General features: G+C 43.1%; 49 non-coding genes across 49 annotated transcripts; all 49 read left to right on the top strand.

Moving 5' to 3' along the window:
- Positions 1-140: 140 nt before the first annotated feature.
- Positions 141-259, top strand: LOC145573610 (5S ribosomal RNA). The gene has a single exon (XR_014097592.1). It is a non-coding gene; the product is annotated as a 5S ribosomal RNA (ribosomal RNA).
- Positions 260-447: 188 nt separating this feature from the next.
- LOC145573911 (5S ribosomal RNA) lies at positions 448-566 on the top strand. Its single transcript, XR_014097885.1, has one exon. It is a non-coding gene; the product is annotated as a 5S ribosomal RNA (ribosomal RNA).
- A 188-nt stretch (positions 567-754) lies between these two features.
- On the top strand, positions 755-873 carry LOC145573609 (5S ribosomal RNA). The gene has a single exon (XR_014097591.1). It is a non-coding gene; the product is annotated as a 5S ribosomal RNA (ribosomal RNA).
- Positions 874-1,061: 188 nt separating this feature from the next.
- Positions 1,062-1,180, top strand: LOC145573608 (5S ribosomal RNA). Its single transcript, XR_014097590.1, has one exon. It is a non-coding gene; the product is annotated as a 5S ribosomal RNA (ribosomal RNA).
- Positions 1,181-1,368: 188 nt separating this feature from the next.
- LOC145572966 (5S ribosomal RNA) lies at positions 1,369-1,487 on the top strand. Its single transcript, XR_014097085.1, has one exon. It is a non-coding gene; the product is annotated as a 5S ribosomal RNA (ribosomal RNA).
- A 189-nt stretch (positions 1,488-1,676) lies between these two features.
- LOC145573948 (5S ribosomal RNA) lies at positions 1,677-1,795 on the top strand. Its single transcript, XR_014097921.1, has one exon. It is a non-coding gene; the product is annotated as a 5S ribosomal RNA (ribosomal RNA).
- Positions 1,796-1,983: 188 nt separating this feature from the next.
- Positions 1,984-2,102, top strand: LOC145573607 (5S ribosomal RNA). The gene has a single exon (XR_014097589.1). It is a non-coding gene; the product is annotated as a 5S ribosomal RNA (ribosomal RNA).
- A 188-nt stretch (positions 2,103-2,290) lies between these two features.
- On the top strand, positions 2,291-2,409 carry LOC145572832 (5S ribosomal RNA). The gene has a single exon (XR_014096958.1). It is a non-coding gene; the product is annotated as a 5S ribosomal RNA (ribosomal RNA).
- Positions 2,410-2,597: 188 nt separating this feature from the next.
- Positions 2,598-2,716, top strand: LOC145572831 (5S ribosomal RNA). The gene has a single exon (XR_014096957.1). It is a non-coding gene; the product is annotated as a 5S ribosomal RNA (ribosomal RNA).
- Positions 2,717-2,905: 189 nt separating this feature from the next.
- LOC145573606 (5S ribosomal RNA) lies at positions 2,906-3,024 on the top strand. Its single transcript, XR_014097588.1, has one exon. It is a non-coding gene; the product is annotated as a 5S ribosomal RNA (ribosomal RNA).
- A 189-nt stretch (positions 3,025-3,213) lies between these two features.
- LOC145573605 (5S ribosomal RNA) lies at positions 3,214-3,332 on the top strand. Its single transcript, XR_014097587.1, has one exon. It is a non-coding gene; the product is annotated as a 5S ribosomal RNA (ribosomal RNA).
- Positions 3,333-3,521: 189 nt separating this feature from the next.
- Positions 3,522-3,640, top strand: LOC145573603 (5S ribosomal RNA). Its single transcript, XR_014097585.1, has one exon. It is a non-coding gene; the product is annotated as a 5S ribosomal RNA (ribosomal RNA).
- A 189-nt stretch (positions 3,641-3,829) lies between these two features.
- On the top strand, positions 3,830-3,948 carry LOC145573602 (5S ribosomal RNA). Its single transcript, XR_014097584.1, has one exon. It is a non-coding gene; the product is annotated as a 5S ribosomal RNA (ribosomal RNA).
- Positions 3,949-4,137: 189 nt separating this feature from the next.
- Positions 4,138-4,256, top strand: LOC145573601 (5S ribosomal RNA). Its single transcript, XR_014097583.1, has one exon. It is a non-coding gene; the product is annotated as a 5S ribosomal RNA (ribosomal RNA).
- Positions 4,257-4,445: 189 nt separating this feature from the next.
- On the top strand, positions 4,446-4,564 carry LOC145573600 (5S ribosomal RNA). Its single transcript, XR_014097582.1, has one exon. It is a non-coding gene; the product is annotated as a 5S ribosomal RNA (ribosomal RNA).
- Positions 4,565-4,752: 188 nt separating this feature from the next.
- On the top strand, positions 4,753-4,871 carry LOC145572954 (5S ribosomal RNA). The gene has a single exon (XR_014097074.1). It is a non-coding gene; the product is annotated as a 5S ribosomal RNA (ribosomal RNA).
- Positions 4,872-5,059: 188 nt separating this feature from the next.
- On the top strand, positions 5,060-5,178 carry LOC145573599 (5S ribosomal RNA). The gene has a single exon (XR_014097581.1). It is a non-coding gene; the product is annotated as a 5S ribosomal RNA (ribosomal RNA).
- Positions 5,179-5,367: 189 nt separating this feature from the next.
- On the top strand, positions 5,368-5,486 carry LOC145573598 (5S ribosomal RNA). The gene has a single exon (XR_014097580.1). It is a non-coding gene; the product is annotated as a 5S ribosomal RNA (ribosomal RNA).
- Positions 5,487-5,673: 187 nt separating this feature from the next.
- Positions 5,674-5,792, top strand: LOC145572996 (5S ribosomal RNA). Its single transcript, XR_014097113.1, has one exon. It is a non-coding gene; the product is annotated as a 5S ribosomal RNA (ribosomal RNA).
- Positions 5,793-5,980: 188 nt separating this feature from the next.
- Positions 5,981-6,099, top strand: LOC145573594 (5S ribosomal RNA). The gene has a single exon (XR_014097577.1). It is a non-coding gene; the product is annotated as a 5S ribosomal RNA (ribosomal RNA).
- Positions 6,100-6,287: 188 nt separating this feature from the next.
- On the top strand, positions 6,288-6,406 carry LOC145572862 (5S ribosomal RNA). Its single transcript, XR_014096987.1, has one exon. It is a non-coding gene; the product is annotated as a 5S ribosomal RNA (ribosomal RNA).
- Positions 6,407-6,594: 188 nt separating this feature from the next.
- On the top strand, positions 6,595-6,713 carry LOC145574002 (5S ribosomal RNA). Its single transcript, XR_014097974.1, has one exon. It is a non-coding gene; the product is annotated as a 5S ribosomal RNA (ribosomal RNA).
- A 189-nt stretch (positions 6,714-6,902) lies between these two features.
- LOC145572971 (5S ribosomal RNA) lies at positions 6,903-7,021 on the top strand. Its single transcript, XR_014097090.1, has one exon. It is a non-coding gene; the product is annotated as a 5S ribosomal RNA (ribosomal RNA).
- A 189-nt stretch (positions 7,022-7,210) lies between these two features.
- On the top strand, positions 7,211-7,329 carry LOC145573749 (5S ribosomal RNA). Its single transcript, XR_014097727.1, has one exon. It is a non-coding gene; the product is annotated as a 5S ribosomal RNA (ribosomal RNA).
- A 189-nt stretch (positions 7,330-7,518) lies between these two features.
- LOC145573582 (5S ribosomal RNA) lies at positions 7,519-7,637 on the top strand. Its single transcript, XR_014097566.1, has one exon. It is a non-coding gene; the product is annotated as a 5S ribosomal RNA (ribosomal RNA).
- Positions 7,638-7,825: 188 nt separating this feature from the next.
- LOC145573570 (5S ribosomal RNA) lies at positions 7,826-7,944 on the top strand. The gene has a single exon (XR_014097556.1). It is a non-coding gene; the product is annotated as a 5S ribosomal RNA (ribosomal RNA).
- A 191-nt stretch (positions 7,945-8,135) lies between these two features.
- Positions 8,136-8,254, top strand: LOC145573558 (5S ribosomal RNA). Its single transcript, XR_014097545.1, has one exon. It is a non-coding gene; the product is annotated as a 5S ribosomal RNA (ribosomal RNA).
- A 189-nt stretch (positions 8,255-8,443) lies between these two features.
- LOC145573036 (5S ribosomal RNA) lies at positions 8,444-8,562 on the top strand. The gene has a single exon (XR_014097151.1). It is a non-coding gene; the product is annotated as a 5S ribosomal RNA (ribosomal RNA).
- A 188-nt stretch (positions 8,563-8,750) lies between these two features.
- On the top strand, positions 8,751-8,869 carry LOC145572813 (5S ribosomal RNA). Its single transcript, XR_014096940.1, has one exon. It is a non-coding gene; the product is annotated as a 5S ribosomal RNA (ribosomal RNA).
- A 188-nt stretch (positions 8,870-9,057) lies between these two features.
- Positions 9,058-9,176, top strand: LOC145573546 (5S ribosomal RNA). The gene has a single exon (XR_014097536.1). It is a non-coding gene; the product is annotated as a 5S ribosomal RNA (ribosomal RNA).
- Positions 9,177-9,366: 190 nt separating this feature from the next.
- LOC145573534 (5S ribosomal RNA) lies at positions 9,367-9,485 on the top strand. Its single transcript, XR_014097528.1, has one exon. It is a non-coding gene; the product is annotated as a 5S ribosomal RNA (ribosomal RNA).
- A 190-nt stretch (positions 9,486-9,675) lies between these two features.
- Positions 9,676-9,794, top strand: LOC145573523 (5S ribosomal RNA). Its single transcript, XR_014097522.1, has one exon. It is a non-coding gene; the product is annotated as a 5S ribosomal RNA (ribosomal RNA).
- Positions 9,795-9,982: 188 nt separating this feature from the next.
- On the top strand, positions 9,983-10,097 carry LOC145573216 (5S ribosomal RNA). The gene has a single exon (XR_014097322.1). It is a non-coding gene; the product is annotated as a 5S ribosomal RNA (ribosomal RNA).
- Positions 10,098-10,285: 188 nt separating this feature from the next.
- LOC145573511 (5S ribosomal RNA) lies at positions 10,286-10,404 on the top strand. The gene has a single exon (XR_014097515.1). It is a non-coding gene; the product is annotated as a 5S ribosomal RNA (ribosomal RNA).
- A 188-nt stretch (positions 10,405-10,592) lies between these two features.
- Positions 10,593-10,707, top strand: LOC145573215 (5S ribosomal RNA). Its single transcript, XR_014097321.1, has one exon. It is a non-coding gene; the product is annotated as a 5S ribosomal RNA (ribosomal RNA).
- A 188-nt stretch (positions 10,708-10,895) lies between these two features.
- LOC145573500 (5S ribosomal RNA) lies at positions 10,896-11,014 on the top strand. Its single transcript, XR_014097506.1, has one exon. It is a non-coding gene; the product is annotated as a 5S ribosomal RNA (ribosomal RNA).
- Positions 11,015-11,204: 190 nt separating this feature from the next.
- On the top strand, positions 11,205-11,323 carry LOC145572829 (5S ribosomal RNA). Its single transcript, XR_014096955.1, has one exon. It is a non-coding gene; the product is annotated as a 5S ribosomal RNA (ribosomal RNA).
- Positions 11,324-11,512: 189 nt separating this feature from the next.
- On the top strand, positions 11,513-11,631 carry LOC145573968 (5S ribosomal RNA). The gene has a single exon (XR_014097939.1). It is a non-coding gene; the product is annotated as a 5S ribosomal RNA (ribosomal RNA).
- Positions 11,632-11,820: 189 nt separating this feature from the next.
- Positions 11,821-11,939, top strand: LOC145573488 (5S ribosomal RNA). Its single transcript, XR_014097497.1, has one exon. It is a non-coding gene; the product is annotated as a 5S ribosomal RNA (ribosomal RNA).
- A 190-nt stretch (positions 11,940-12,129) lies between these two features.
- LOC145573025 (5S ribosomal RNA) lies at positions 12,130-12,248 on the top strand. Its single transcript, XR_014097140.1, has one exon. It is a non-coding gene; the product is annotated as a 5S ribosomal RNA (ribosomal RNA).
- Positions 12,249-12,437: 189 nt separating this feature from the next.
- Positions 12,438-12,556, top strand: LOC145572828 (5S ribosomal RNA). The gene has a single exon (XR_014096954.1). It is a non-coding gene; the product is annotated as a 5S ribosomal RNA (ribosomal RNA).
- A 188-nt stretch (positions 12,557-12,744) lies between these two features.
- Positions 12,745-12,863, top strand: LOC145573902 (5S ribosomal RNA). The gene has a single exon (XR_014097876.1). It is a non-coding gene; the product is annotated as a 5S ribosomal RNA (ribosomal RNA).
- Positions 12,864-13,052: 189 nt separating this feature from the next.
- LOC145573476 (5S ribosomal RNA) lies at positions 13,053-13,171 on the top strand. Its single transcript, XR_014097491.1, has one exon. It is a non-coding gene; the product is annotated as a 5S ribosomal RNA (ribosomal RNA).
- A 189-nt stretch (positions 13,172-13,360) lies between these two features.
- On the top strand, positions 13,361-13,479 carry LOC145573095 (5S ribosomal RNA). The gene has a single exon (XR_014097208.1). It is a non-coding gene; the product is annotated as a 5S ribosomal RNA (ribosomal RNA).
- A 189-nt stretch (positions 13,480-13,668) lies between these two features.
- Positions 13,669-13,783, top strand: LOC145573160 (5S ribosomal RNA). Its single transcript, XR_014097271.1, has one exon. It is a non-coding gene; the product is annotated as a 5S ribosomal RNA (ribosomal RNA).
- Positions 13,784-13,972: 189 nt separating this feature from the next.
- LOC145574001 (5S ribosomal RNA) lies at positions 13,973-14,091 on the top strand. The gene has a single exon (XR_014097973.1). It is a non-coding gene; the product is annotated as a 5S ribosomal RNA (ribosomal RNA).
- A 181-nt stretch (positions 14,092-14,272) lies between these two features.
- Positions 14,273-14,391, top strand: LOC145573315 (5S ribosomal RNA). Its single transcript, XR_014097364.1, has one exon. It is a non-coding gene; the product is annotated as a 5S ribosomal RNA (ribosomal RNA).
- A 189-nt stretch (positions 14,392-14,580) lies between these two features.
- Positions 14,581-14,699, top strand: LOC145573066 (5S ribosomal RNA). Its single transcript, XR_014097179.1, has one exon. It is a non-coding gene; the product is annotated as a 5S ribosomal RNA (ribosomal RNA).
- Positions 14,700-14,888: 189 nt separating this feature from the next.
- On the top strand, positions 14,889-15,007 carry LOC145572827 (5S ribosomal RNA). Its single transcript, XR_014096953.1, has one exon. It is a non-coding gene; the product is annotated as a 5S ribosomal RNA (ribosomal RNA).
- Positions 15,008-15,113: the final 106 nt, after the last annotated feature.

The raw sequence follows: 15,113 nt of genomic DNA, 5'->3' as shown, positions 1-15,113 counted from the left end.
AGACGCGTAGATCCCGAAAAACTAACCAATTTGAAAGAAAAAAAATGTTTAGTTCGGGCGATCGGGCGCAAAGTTACGGCATTTTAAAAGAAATCAGGGGCTGGAAAGGGTATAAATAAAAATTAACGCTCTAAGTAAATGGGTGCGATCATACCAGCACTAATGCACCGGATCCCATCAGAACTCCGCAGTTAAGCGTGCTTGGGCGAGAGTAGTACTAGGATGGGTGACCTCCTGGGAAGTCCTCGTGTTGCACCCCTTTTTCGGCGAATTCGGAATTTATTTTTGTTTTTGGTTATTTTGATTTGAGACGCGTAGATCCCGAAAAACTAACCAATTTGAAAGAAAAAAATGTTTAGTTCGGGCGATCGGGCGCAAAGTTACGGCATTTTAAAATAAATCAGGGGCTGGAAAGGGTATAAATAAAAATTAACGCTCTAAGTAAATGGGTGCGATCATACCAGCACTAATGCACCGGATCCCATCAGAACTCCGCAGTTAAGCGTGCTTGGGCGAGAGTAGTACTAGGATGGGTGACCTCTTGGGAAGTCCTCGTGTTGCACCCCTTTTTCGGCGAATTCGGAATTTATTTTTGTTTTTGGTTATTTTGATTTGAGACGCGTAGATCCCGAAAAACTAACCAATTTGAAAGAAAAAAATGTTTAGTTCGGGCGATCGGGCGCAAAGTTACGGCATTTTAAAAGAAATCAGGGGCTGGAAAGGGTATAAATAAAAATTAACGCTCTAAGTAAATGGGTGCGATCATACCAGCACTAATGCACCGGATCCCATCAGAACTCCGCAGTTAAGCGTGCTTGGGCGAGAGTAGTACTAGGATGGGTGACCTCCTGGGAAGTCCTCGTGTTGCACCCCTTTTTCGGCGAATTCGGAATTTATTTTTGTTTTTGGTTATTTTGATTTGAGACGCGTAGATCCCGAAAAACTAACCAATTTGAAAGAAAAAAATGTTTAGTTCGGGCGATCGGGCGCAAAGTTACGGCATTTTAAAAGAAATCAGGGGCTGGAAAGGGTATAAATAAAAATTAACGCTCTAAGTAAATGGGTGCGATCATACCAGCACTAATGCACCGGATCCCATCAGAACTCCGCAGTTAAGCGTGCTTGGGCGAGAGTAGTACTAGGATGGGTGACCTCCTGGGAAGTCCTCGTGTTGCACCCCTTTTTCGGCGAATTCGGAATTTATTTTTGTTTTTGGTTATTTTGATTTGAGACTCGTAGATCCCGAAAAACTAACCAATTTGAAAGAAAAAAATGTTTAGTTCGGGCGATCGGGCGCAAAGTTACGGCATTTTAAAAGAAATCAGGGGCTGGAAAGGGTATAAATAAAAATTAACGCTCTAGGTAAATGGGTGAGATCATACCAGCACTAATGCACCGGATCCCATCAGAACTCCGCAGTTAAGCGTGCTTGGGCGAGAGTAGTACTAGGATGGGTGACCTCCTGGGAAGTCCTCGTGTTGCACCCCTATTTCGGCGAATTCGGAATTTATTTTTGTTTTTGGTTATTTTGATTTGAGACGCGTAGATCCCGAAAAACTAACCAATTTGAAAGAAAAAAAATGTTTAGTTCGGGCGATCGGGCGCAAAGTTACGGCATTTTAAAAGAAATCAGGGGCTGGAAAGGGTATAAATAAAAATTAACGCTCTAAGTAAATGGGTGCGATCATACCAGCACTAATGCACCGGATCCCATCAGAACTCCGCAGTTAAGCGTGCTTGGGCGAGAGTAGTACTAGGATGGGTGACCTCCTGTGAAGTCCTCGTGTTGCACCCCTTTTTCGGCGAATTCGGAATTTATTTTTGTTTTTAGTTATTTTGATTTGAGACGCGTAGATCCCGAAAAACTAACCAATTTGAAAGAAAAAAATGTTTAGTTCGGGCGATCGGGCGCAAAGTTACGGCATTTTAAAAGAAATCAGGGGCTGGAAAGGGTATAAATAAAAATTAACGCTCTAAGTAAATGGGTGCGATCATACCAGCACTAATGCACCGGATCCCATCAGAACTCCGCAGTTAAGCGTGCTTGGGCGAGAGTAGTACTAGGATGGGTGACCTCCTGGGAAGTCCTCGTGTTGCACCCCTTTTTCGGCGAATTCGGAATTTATTTTTGTTTTTGGTTATTTTGATTTGAAACGCGTAGATCCCGAAAAACTAACCAATTTGAAAGAAAAAAATGTTTAGTTCGGGCGATCGGGCGCAAAGTTACGGCATTTTAAAAGAAATCAGGGGCTGGAAAGGGTATAAATAAAAATTAACGCTCTAAGTAAATGGGTGCGATCATACCAGCACTAATGCACCGGATCCCATCAGAACTCCGCAGTTAAGCGCGCTTGGGCGAGAGTAGTACTAGGATGGGTGACCTCCTGGGAAGTCCTCGTGTTGCACCCCTTTTTCGGCGAATTCGGAATTTATTTTTGTTTTTGGTTATTTTGATTTGAGACGCGTAGATCCCGAAAAACTAACCAATTTGAAAGAAAAAAATGTTTAGTTCGGGCGATCGGGCGCAAAGTTACGGCATTTTAAAAGAAATCAGGGGCTGGAAAGGGTATAAATAAAAATTAACGCTCTAAGTAAATGGGTGCGATCATACCAGCACTAATGCACCGGATCCCATCAGAACTCCGCAGTTAAGCGCGCTTGGGCGAGAGTAGTACTAGGATGGGTGACCTCCTGGGAAGTCCTCGTGTTGCACCCCTTTTTCGGCGAATTCGGAATTTATTTTTGTTTTTGGTTATTTTGATTTGAGACGCGTAGATCCCGAAAAACTAACCAATTTGAAAGAAAAAAAATGTTTAGTTCGGGCGATCGGGCGCAAAGTTACGGCATTTTAAAAGAAATCAGGGGCTGGAAAGGGTATAAATAAAAATTAACGCTCTAAGTAAATGGGTGCGATCATACCAGCACTAATGCACCGGATCCCATCAGAACTCCGCAGTTAAGCGTGCTTGGGCGAGAGTAGTACTAGGATGGGTGACCTCCTGGGAAGTCCTCGTGTTGCACCCCTTTTTCGGCGAATTCGGAATTTATTTTTGTTTTTGGTTATTTTGATTTGAGACGCGTAGATCCCGAAAAACTAACCAATTTGAAAGAAAAAAAATGTTTAGTTCGGGCGATCGGGCGCAAAGTTACGGCATTTTAAAAGAAATCAGGGGCTGGAAAGGGTATAAATAAAAATTAACGCTCTAAGTAAATGGGTGCGATCATACCAGCACTAATGCACCGGATCCCATCAGAACTCCGCAGTTAAGCGTGCTTGGGCGAGAGTAGTACTAGGATGGGTGACCTCCTGGGAAGTCCTCGTGTTGCACCCCTTTTTCGGCGAATTCGGAATTTATTTTTGTTTTTGGTTATTTTGATTTGAGACGCGTAGATCCCGAAAAACTAACCAATTTGAAAGAAAAAAAATGTTTAGTTCGGGCGATCGGGCGCAAAGTTACGGCATTTTAAAAGAAATCAGGGGCTGGAAAGGGTATAAATAAAAATTAACGCTCTAAGTAAATGGGTGCGATCATACCAGCACTAATGCACCGGATCCCATCAGAACTCCGCAGTTAAGCGTGCTTGGGCGAGAGTAGTACTAGGATGGGTGACCTCCTGGGAAGTCCTCGTGTTGCACCCCTTTTTCGGCGAATTCGGAATTTATTTTTGTTTTTGGTTATTTTGATTTGAGACGCGTAGATCCCGAAAAACTAACCAATTTGAAAGAAAAAAAATGTTTAGTTCGGGCGATCGGGCGCAAAGTTACGGCATTTTAAAAGAAATCAGGGGCTGGAAAGGGTATAAATAAAAATTAACGCTCTAAGTAAATGGGTGCGATCATACCAGCACTAATGCACCGGATCCCATCAGAACTCCGCAGTTAAGCGTGCTTGGGCGAGAGTAGTACTAGGATGGGTGACCTCCTGGGAAGTCCTCGTGTTGCACCCCTTTTTCGGCGAATTCGGAATTTATTTTTGTTTTTGGTTATTTTGATTTGAGACGCGTAGATCCCGAAAAACTAACCAATTTGAAAGAAAAAAAATGTTTAGTTCGGGCGATCGGGCGCAAAGTTACGGCATTTTAAAAGAAATCAGGGGCTGGAAAGGGTATAAATAAAAATTAACGCTCTAAGTAAATGGGTGCGATCATACCAGCACTAATGCACCGGATCCCATCAGAACTCCGCAGTTAAGCGTGCTTGGGCGAGAGTAGTACTAGGATGGGTGACCTCCTGGGAAGTCCTCGTGTTGCACCCCTTTTTCGGCGAATTCGGAATTTATTTTTGTTTTTGGTTATTTTGATTTGAGACGCGTAGATCCCGAAAAACTAACCAATTTGAAAGAAAAAAAATGTTTAGTTCGGGCGATCGGGCGCAAAGTTACGGCATTTTAAAAGAAATCAGGGGCTGGAAAGGGTATAAATAAAAATTAACGCTCTAAGTAAATGGGTGCGATCATACCAGCACTAATGCACCGGATCCCATCAGAACTCCGCAGTTAAGCGTGCTTGGGCGAGAGTAGTACTAGGATGGGTGACCTCCTGGGAAGTCCTCGTGTTGCACCCCTTTTTCGGCGAATTCGGAATTTATTTTTGTTTTTGGTTATTTTGATTTGAGACGCGTAGATCCCGAAAAACTAACCAATTTGAAAGAAAAAAATGTTTAGTTCGGGCGATTGGGCGCAAAGTTACGGCATTTTAAAAGAAATCAGGGGCTGGAAAGGGTATAAATAAAAATTAACGCTCTAAGTAAATGGGTGCGATCATACCAGCACTAATGCACCGAATCCCATCAGAACTCCGCAGTTAAGCGTGCTTGGGCGAGAGTAGTACTAGGATGGGTGACCTCCTGGGAAGTCCTCGTGTTGCACCCCTTTTTCGGCGAATTCGGAATTTATTTTTGTTTTTGGTTATTTTGATTTGAGACGCGTAGATCCCGAAAAACTAACCAATTTGAAAGAAAAAAATGTTTAGTTCGGGCGATCGGGCGCAAAGTTACGGCATTTTAAAAGAAATCAGGGGCTGGAAAGGGTATAAATAAAAATTAACGCTCTAAGTAAATGGGTGCGATCATACCAGCACTAATGCACCGGATCCCATCAGAACTCCGCAGTTAAGCGTGCTTGGGCGAGAGTAGTACTAGGATGGGTGACCTCCTGGGAAGTCCTCGTGTTGCACCCCTTTTTCGGCGAATTCGGAATTTATTTTTGTTTTTGGTTATTTTGATTTGAGACGCGTAGATCCCGAAAAACTAACCAATTTGAAAGAAAAAAAATGTTTAGTTCGGGCGATCGGGCGCAAAGTTACGGCATTTTAAAAGAAATCAGGGGCTGGAAAGGGTATAAATAAAAATTAACGCTCTAAGTAAATGGGTGCGATCATACCAGCACTAATGCACCGGATCCCATCAGAACTCCGCAGTTAAGCGTGCTTGGGCGAGAGTAGTACTAGGATGGGTGACCTCCTGGGAAGTCCTCGTGTTGCACCCCTTTTTCGGCGAATTCGGAATTTATTTTTGTTTTTGGTTATTTTGATTTGAGACGCGTAGATCCCGAAAAACTAACCAATTTGAAAGAATAAAATGTTTAGTTCGGGCGATCGGGCGCAAAGTTACGCATTTTAAAAGAAATCAGGGGCTGGAAAGGGTATAAATAAAAATTAACGCTCTAAGTAAATGGGTGCGATCATACCAGCACTAATGCACCGGATCCCATCAGAACTCCGCAGTTAGGCGTGCTTGGGCGAGAGTAGTACTAGGTTGGGTGACCTCCTGGGAAGTCCTCGTGTTGCACCCCTTTTTCGGCGAATTCGGAATTTATTTTTGTTTTTGGTTATTTTGATTTGAGACGCGTAGATGCCGAAAAACTAACCAATTTGAAAGAAAAAAATGTTTAGTTCGGGCGATCGGGCGCAAAGTTACGGCATTTTAAAAGAAATCACAGGCTGGAAAGGGTATAAATAAAAATTAACGCTCTAAGTAAATGGGTGCGATCATACCAGCACTAATGCACCGGATCCCATCAGAACTCCGCAGTTAAGCGTGCTTGGGCGAGAGTAGTACTAGGATGGGTGACCTCCTGGGAAGTCCTCGTGTTGCACCCCTTTTTCGGCGAATTCGGAATTTATTTTTGTTTTTGGTTATTTTGATTTGAGACGCGTAGATGCCGAAAAACTAACCAATTTGAAAGAAAAAAATGTTTAGTTCGGGCGATCGGGCGCAAAGTTACGGCATTTTAAAAGAAATCAGGGGCTGGAAAGGGTATAAATAAAAATTAACGCTCTAAGTAAATGGGTGCGATCATACCAGCACTAATGCACCGGATCCCATCAGAACTCCGCAGTTAAGCGTGCTTGGGCGAGAGTAATACTAGGATGGGTGACCTCCTGGGAAGTCCTCGTGTTGCACCCCTTTTTCGGCGAATTCGGAATTTATTTTTGTTTTTGGTTATTTTGATTTGAACCGCGTGGATCCCGAAAAACTAACCAATTTGAAAGAAAAAAAAGTTTAGTTCGGGCGATCGGGCGCAAAGTTACGGCATTTTAAAAGAAATCAGGGGCTGGAAAGGGTATAAATAAAAATTAACGCTCTAAGTAAATGGGTGCGATCATACCAGCACTAATGCACCGGATCCCATCAGAACTCCGCAGTTAAGCGTGTTTGGGCGAGAGTAGTACTAGGATGGGTGACCTCCTGGGAAGTCCTCGTGTTGCACCCCTTTTTCAGCGAATTCGGAATTTATTTTTGTTTTTGGTTATTTTGATTTGAGACGCGTAGATCCCGAAAAACTAACCAATTTGAAAGAAAAAAAATGTTTAGTTCGGGGGATCGGTCGCAAAGTTACGGCACTTTAAAAGAAATCAGGGGCTGGAAAGGGTATAAATAAAAATTAACGCTCTAAGTAAATGGGTGCGATCATACCAGCACTAATGCACCGGATCCCATCAGAACTCCGCAGTTAAGCGTGCTTGGCCGAGAGTAGTACTAAGATGGGTGACCTCCTGGGAAGTCCTCGTGTTGCACCCCTTTTTCGGCGAATTCGGAATTTATTTTTGTTTTTGGTTATTTTGATTTGAGACGCGTAGATCCCGAAAAACTAACCAATTTGAAAGGAAAAAAATGTTTAGTTCGGGGGATCGGGCGCAAAGTTACGGCATTTTAAAAGAAATCAGGGGCTGGAAAGGGTATAAATAAAAATTAACGCTCTAAGTAAATGGGTGCGATCATACCAGCACTAAAGCACCGGATCCCATCAGAACTCCGCAGTTAAGCGTGCTTGGGCGAGAGTAGTACTAGGATGGGTGACCTCCTGGGAAGTCCTCGTGTTGCACCCCTTTTTCGGCGAATTCGGAATTTATTTTTGTTTTTGGTTATTTTGATTTGAGACGCGTAGATCCCGAAAAACTAACCAATTTGAAAGGAAAAAAATGTTTAGTTCGGGCGATCGGGCGCAAAGTTACGGCATTTTAAAAGAAATCAGGGGCTGGAAAGGGTATAAATAAAAATTAACGCTCTAAGTAAATGGGTGCGATCATACCAGCACTAATGCACCGGATCCCATCAGAACTCCGCAGTTAAGCGTGCTTGGGCGAGAGTAGTACTAGGATGGGTGACCTCCTGGGAAGTCCTCGTGTTGCACCCCTTTTTCGGCGAATTCGGAATTTATTTTTGTTTTTGGTTATTTTGATTTGAGACGCGTAGACCCCGAAAAACTAACCAATTTGAAAGAAAAAAATGTTTAGTTCGGGCGATCGGGCGCAAAGTTACGGCATTTTAAAAGAAATCAGGGGCTGGAAAGGGTATAAATCAAAATTAACGCTCTAAGTAAATGGGTGCGATCATACCAGCACTAATGCACCGGATCCCATCAGAACTCCGCAGTTAAGCGTGCTTGGGCGAGAGTAGTACTAGGATGGGTGACCTCCTGGGAAGTCCTCGTGTTGCACCCCTTTTTCGGCGAATTCGGAATTTATTTTTGTTTTTGGTTATTTTGATTTGAGACGCGTAGATCCCGAAAAACTAACCAATTTGAAAGAAAAAAAAAATGTTTAGTTCGGGCGATCGGGCGCAAAGTTACGGCATTTTAAAAGAAATCAGGGGCAGGAAAGGGTATAAATAAAAATTAACGCTCTAAGTAAATGGGTGCGATCATACCAGCACTAATGCACCGGATCCCATCAGAACTCCGCAGTTAAGCGTGCTTGGGCGAGAGTAGTACTAGGATGGGTGACCTCCTGGGAAGTCCTCGTGTTGCACCCCTTTTTCGGCGAATTCGGAATTTATTTTTGTTTTTGGTTATTTTGATTTGAGACGCGTAGATCCCGAAAAACTAACCAATTTGAAAGGAAAAAAATGTTTAGTTCGGGCGATCGGGCGCAAAGTTACGGCATTTTAAAAGAAATCAGGGGCTGGAAAGGGTATAAATAAAAATTAACGCTCTAAGTAAATGGGTTCGATCATACCAGCACTAATGCACCGGATCCCATCAGAACTCCGCAGTTAAGCGTGCTTGGGCGAGAGTAGTACTAGGATGGGTGACCTCCTAGGAAGTCCTCGTGTTGCACCCCTTTTTCGGCGAATTCGGAATTTATTTTTGTTTTTGGTTATTTTGATTTGAGACGCATAGATCCCGAAAAACTAACCAATTTGAAAGAAAAAAATGTTTAGTTCGGGCGATCGGGCGCAAAGTTACGGCATTTTAAAAGAAATCAGGGGCTGGAAAGGGTATAAATAAAAATTAACGCTCTAAGTAAATGGGTGCGATCATACCAGCACTAATGCACCGGATCCCATCAGAACTTCGCAGTTAAGCGTGCTTGGGCGAGAGTAGTACTAGGATGGGTGACCTCCTGGGAAGTCCTCGTGTTGCACCCCTTTTTCGGCGAATTCGGAATTTATTTTTGTTTTTGGTTATTTTGATTTGAGACGCGTAGATCCCGAAAAACTAACCAATTTGAAAGAAAAAAATGTTTAGTTCGGGCGATCGGGCGCAAAGTTACGGCATTTTAAAAGAAATCAGGGGCTGGAAAGGGTATAAATAAAAATTAACGCTCTAAGTAAATGGGTGCGATCATACCAGCACTAATGCACCGGATCCCATCAGAACTCCGCAGTTAAGCGTGCTTGGGCGAGAGTAGTACTAGGATGGGTGACCTCCTGGGAAGTCCTCGTGTTGCACCCCTTTTTCGGCGAATTCGGAATTTATTTTTGTTTTTGGTTATTTTGATTTGAGACGCGTAGATCCCGAAAAACTAACCAATTTGAAAGAAAAAAAAATGTTTAGTTCGGGCGATCGGGCGCAAAGTTACGGCATTTTAAAAGAAATCAGGGGCTGGAAAGGGTATAAATAAAAATTAACGCTCTAAGTAAATGGGTGCGATCATACCAGCACTAATGCACCGGATCCCATCAGAACTCCGCAGTTAAGCGTGCTTGGGCGAGAGTAGTACTAGGATGGGTGACCTCCTGGGAAGTCCTCGTGTTGCACCCCTTTTTCGGCGAATTCGGAATTTATTTTTGTTTTTGGTTATTTTGATTTGAGACGCGTAGATCCCGAAAAACTAACCAATTTGAAAGAAAAAAAAATGTTTAGTTCGGGGGATCGGTCGCAAAGTAACGGCATTTTAAAAGAAATCAGGGGCTGGAAAGGGTATAAATAAAAATTAACGCTCTAAGTAAATGGGTGCGATCATACCAGCACTAATGCACCGGATCCCATCAGAACTCCGCAGTTAAGCGTGCTTGGGCGAGAGTAGTACTAGGATGGGTGACCTCCTGGGAAGTCCTCGTGTTGCACCCCTTTTTCGGCGAATTCGGAATTTATTTTTGTTTTTGGTTATTTTGATTTGAGACGCGTAGATCCCGAAAAACTAACCAATTTGAAAGAAAAAAATGTTTAGTTCGGGCGATCGGGCGCAAAGTTACGGCATTTTAAAAGAAATCAGGGGCTGGAAAGGGTATAAATAAAAATTAACGCTCTAAGTAAATGGGTGCGATCATACCAGCACTAATGCACCTTCATTAGAACTCCGCAGTTAAGCGTGCTTGGGCGAGAGTAGTACTAGGATGGGTGACCTCCTGGGAAGTCCTCGTGTTGCACCCCTTTTTCGGCGAATTCGGAATTTATTTTTGTTTTTGGTTATTTTGATTTGAGACGCGTAGATCCCGAAAAACTAACCAATTTGAAAGAAAAAAATGTTTAGTTCGGGCGATCGGGCGCAAAGTTACGGCATTTTAAAAGAAATCAGGGGCTGGAAAGGGTATAAATAAAAATTAACGCTCTAAGTAAATGGGTGCGATCATACCAGCACTAATGCACCGGATCCCATCAGAACTCCGCAGTTAAGCGTGCTTGGGCGAGAGTAGTACTAGGATGGGTGACCTCCTGGGAAGTCCTCGTGTTGCACCCCTTTTTCGGCGAATTCGGAATTTATTTTTGTTTTTGGTTATTTTGATTTGAGACGCGTAGATCCCGAAAAACTAACCAATTTGAAAGAAAAAAATGTTTAGTTCGGGCGATCGGGCGCAAAGTTACGGCATTTTAAAAGAAATCAGGGGCTGGAAAGGGTATAAATAAAAATTAACGCTCTAAGTAAATGGGTGCGATCATACCAGCACTAATGCACCTTCATTAGAACTCCGCAGTTAAGCGTGCTTGGGCGAGAGTAGTACTAGGATGGGTGACCTCCTGGGAAGTCCTCGTGTTGCACCCCTTTTTCGGCGAATTCGGAATTTATTTTTGTTTTTGGTTATTTTGATTTGAGACGCGTAGATCCCGAAAAACTAACCAATTTGAAAGAAAAAAATGTTTAGTTCGGGCGATCGGGCGCAAAGTTACGGCATTTTAAAAGAAATCAGGGGCTGGAAAGGGTATAAATAAAAATTAACGCTCTAAGTAAATGGGTGCGATCATACCAGCACTAATGCACCGGATCCCATCAGAACTCCGCAGTTAAGCGTGCTTGGGCGAGAGTAGTACTAGGATGGGTGACCTCCTGGGAAGTCCTCGTGTTGCACCCCTTTTTCGGCGAATTCGGAATTTATTTTTGTTTTTGGTTATTTTGATTTGAGACGCGTAGATCCCGAAAAACTAACCAATTTGAAAGAAAAAAAAATGTTTAGTTCGGGCGATCGGGCGCAAAGTTACGGCATTTTAAAAGAAATCAGGGGCTGGAAAGGGTATAAATAAAAATTAACGCTCTAAGTAAATGGGTGCGATCATACCAGCACTAATGCACCGGATCCCATCAGAACTCCGCAGTTAAGCGCGCTTGGGCGAGAGTAGTACTAGGATGGGTGACCTCCTGGGAAGTCCTCGTGTTGCACCCCTTTTTCGGCGAATTCGGAATTTATTTTTGTTTTTGGTTATTTTGATTTGAGACGCGTAGATCCCGAAAAACTAACCAATTTGAAAGGAAAAAAATGTTTAGTTCGGGGGATCGGACGCAAAGTTACGGCATTTTAAAAGAAATCAGGGGCTGGAAAGGGTATAAATAAAAATTAACGCTCTAAGTAAATTGGTGCGATCATACCAGCACTAATGCACCGGATCCCATCAGAACTCCGCAGTTAAGCGTGCTTGGGCGAGAGTAGTACTAGGATGGGTGACCTCCTGGGAAGTCCTCGTGTTGCACCCCTTTTTCGGCGAATTCGGAATTTATTTTTGTTTTTGGTTATTTTGATTTGAGACGCGTAGATCCCGAAAAACTAACCAATTTGAAAGAAAAAAAATGTTTAGTTCGGGCGATCGGGCGCAAAGTTACGGCATTTTAAAAGAAATCAGGGGCTGGAAAGGGTATAAATAAAAATTAACGCTCTAAGTAAATGGGTGCGATCATACCAGCACTAATGCACCGGATCCCATCAGAACTCCGCAGTTAAGCGTGCTTGGGCGAGAGTAGTACTAGGATGGGTGACCTCCTGGGAAGTCCTCGTGTTGCACCCCCTTTTCGGCGAATTCGGAATTTATTTTTGTTTTTGGTTATTTTGATTTGAGACGCGTAGATCCCGAAAAACTAACCAATTTGAAAGAAAAAAAAATGTTTAGTTCAGGCGATCGGGCGCAAAGTTACGGCATTTTAAAAGAAATCAGGGGCTGGAAAGGGTATAAATAAAAATTAACGCTCTAAGTAAATGGGTGCGATCATACCAGCACTAATGCACCGGATCTCATCAGAACTCCGCAGTTAAGCGCGCTTGGGCGAGAGTAGTACTAGGATGGGTGACCTCCTGCGAAGTCCTCGTGTTGCACCCCTTTTTCGGCGAATTCGGAATTTATTTTTGTTTTTGGTTATTTTGATTTGAGACGCGTAGATCCCGAAAAACTAACCAATTTGAAAGAAAAAAAATGTTTAGTTCGGGCGATCGGGCGCAAAGTTACGGCATTTTAAAAGAAATCAGGGGCTGGAAAGGGTATAAATAAAAATTAACGCTCTAAGTAAATGGGTGCGATCATACCAGCACTAATGCACCGGATCCCATCAGAACTCCGCAGTTAAGCGCGCTTGGGCGAGAGTAGTACTAGGATGGGTGACCTCCTGGGAAGTCCTCGTGTTGCACCCCTTTTTCGGCGAATTCGGAATTTATTTTTGTTTTTGGTTATTTTGATTTGAGACGCGTAGATCCCGAAAAACTAACCAATTTGAAAGAAAAAAATGTTTAGTTCGGGCGATCGGGCGCAAAGTTACGGCATTTTAAAAGAAATCAGGGGCTGGAAAGGGTATAAATAAAAATTAACGCTCTAAGTAAATGGGTGCGATCATACCAGCACTAATGCACCGGATCCCATCAGAACTCCGCAGTTAAGCGTGCTTGGGCGAGAGTAGTACTAGGATGGGTGACCTCCTGGGAAGTCCTCGTGTTGCACCCTTTTTTCGGCGAATTCGGAATTTATTTTTGTTTTTGGTTTTTTTGATTTGAACCGCGTAGATCCCGAAAAACTAACCAATTTGAAAGAAAAAAAATGTTTAGTTCGGGGGATCGGGCGCAAACTTACGGCATTTTAAAAGAAATCAGGGGCTGGAAAGGGTATAAATAAAAATTAACGCTCTAAGTAAATGGGTGCGATCATACCAGCACTAATGCACCGGATCCCATCAGAACTCCGCAGTTAAGCGTGCTTGGGCGAGAGTAGTACTAGGATGGGTGACCTCCTGGGAAGTCCTCGTGTTGCACCCCTTTTTCGGCGAATTCGGAATTTATTTTTGTTTTTGGTTATTTTGATTTGAGACGCGTAGATCCCGAAAAACTAACCAATTTGAAAGAAAAAAATTGTTTAGTTCGGGCGATCGGGCGCAAAGTTACGGCATTTTAAAAGAAATCAGGGGCTGGAAAGGGTATAAATAAAAATTAACGCTCTAAGTAAATGGGTGCGATCATACCAGCACTAATGCACCGGATCCCATCAGAACTCCGCAGTTAAGCGTGCTTGGCCGAGAGTAGTACTAGGATGGGTGACCTCCTGGGAGGTCCTCTTGTTGCACCCCTTTTTCGGCGAATTCGGAATTTATTTTTGTTTTTGGTTATTTTGATTTGAGACGCGTAGATCCCGAAAAACTAACCAATTTGAAAGAAAAAAAATGTTTAGTTCAGGCGATCGGGCGCAAAGTTACGGCATTTTAAAAGAAATCAGGGGCTGGAAAGGGTGTAAATAAAAATTAACGCTCTAAGTAAATGGGTGCGATCATACCAGCACTAATGCACCGGAATTAGAACTCCGCAGTTAAGCGTGCTTGGGCGAGAGTAGTACTAGGATGGGTGACCTCCTCGGAAGTCCTCGTGTTGCACCCCTTTTTCGGCGAATTCGGAATTTATTTTTGTTTTTGGTTATTTTGATTTGAGACGCGTAGATCCCGAAAAACTAACCAATTTGAAAGAAAAAAAATGTTTAGTTCGGGCGATCGGGCGCAAAGTTACGGCATTTTAAAAGAAATCAGGGGCTGGAAAGGGTATAAATAAAAATTAACGCTCTAAGTAAATGGGTGCGATCATACCAGCACTAATGCACCGGATCCCATCAGAACTCCGCAGTTAAGCGTGTTTGGGCGAGAGTAGTACTAGGATGGGTGACCTCCTGGGAAGTCCTCGTGTTGCACCCCTTTTTCGGCGAATTCGGAATTTATTTTTGTTTTTGGTTATTTTGATTTGAGACGCGTAGATCCCGAAAAACTAACCAATTTGAAAGAAAAAAAATGTTTAGTTCGGGCGCAAAGTTACGGCATTTTAAAAGAAATCAGGGGCTGGAAAGGGTATAAATAAAAAGTAACGCTCTAAGTAAATGGGTGCGATCATACCAGCACTAATGCACCGGATCCCATCAGAACTCCGCAGTTAAGCGTGCTTGGGCGAGAGTAGTACTAGGATGGGTGACCTCCTGGGAAGTCCTCGTGTCGCACCCCTTTTTCGGCGAATTCGGAATTTATTTTTGTTTTTGGTTATTTTGATTTGAGACGCGTAGATCCCGAAAAACTAACCAATTTGAAAGAAAAAAAATGTTTAGTTCGGGCGATCGGGCGCAAAGTTACGGCATTTTAAAAGAAATCAGGGGCTGGAAAGGGTATAAATAAAAATTAACGCTCTAAGTAAATGGGTGCGATCATACCAGCACTAATGCACCGGATCCCGTCAGAACTCCGCAGTTAAACGCGCTTGGGCGAGAGTAGTACGAGGATGGGTGACCTCCTGGGAAGTCCTCGTGTTGCACCCCTTTTTCGGCGAATTCGGAATTTATTTTTGTTTTTGGTTATTTTGATTTGAGACACGTATATCCCGAAAAACTAACCAATTTGAAAGAAAAAAAATGTTTAGTTCTGGCGATCGGGCGCAAAGTTACGGCATTTTAAAAGAAATCAGGGGCTAGAAAGGGTATAAATAAAAATTAACGCTCTAAGTAAATGGGTGCGATCATACCAGCACTAATGCACCGGATCCCATCAGAACTCCGCAGTTAAGCGCGCTTGGGCGAGAGTAGTACTAGGATGGGTGACCTCCTGGGAAGTCCTCGTGTTGCACCCCTTTTTCGGCGAATTCGGAATTTTTTTTTGTTTTTGGTTATTTTGATTTGAGACGCGTAGATCCCGAAAAACTAACCAATTTGAAAGAAAAAAAATGTTTAGTTCGG

Source organism: Chenopodium album, chromosome 12, assembly GCF_948465745.1.
Source record: "Chenopodium album chromosome 12, dcCheAlbu1.1, whole genome shotgun sequence".
Lineage (NCBI taxonomy): Eukaryota > Viridiplantae > Streptophyta > Magnoliopsida > Caryophyllales > Amaranthaceae > Chenopodium > Chenopodium album.
Note: the sequence above shows the minus strand (reverse complement) of the source record. Positions and strands in the feature narration are given on the sequence as shown.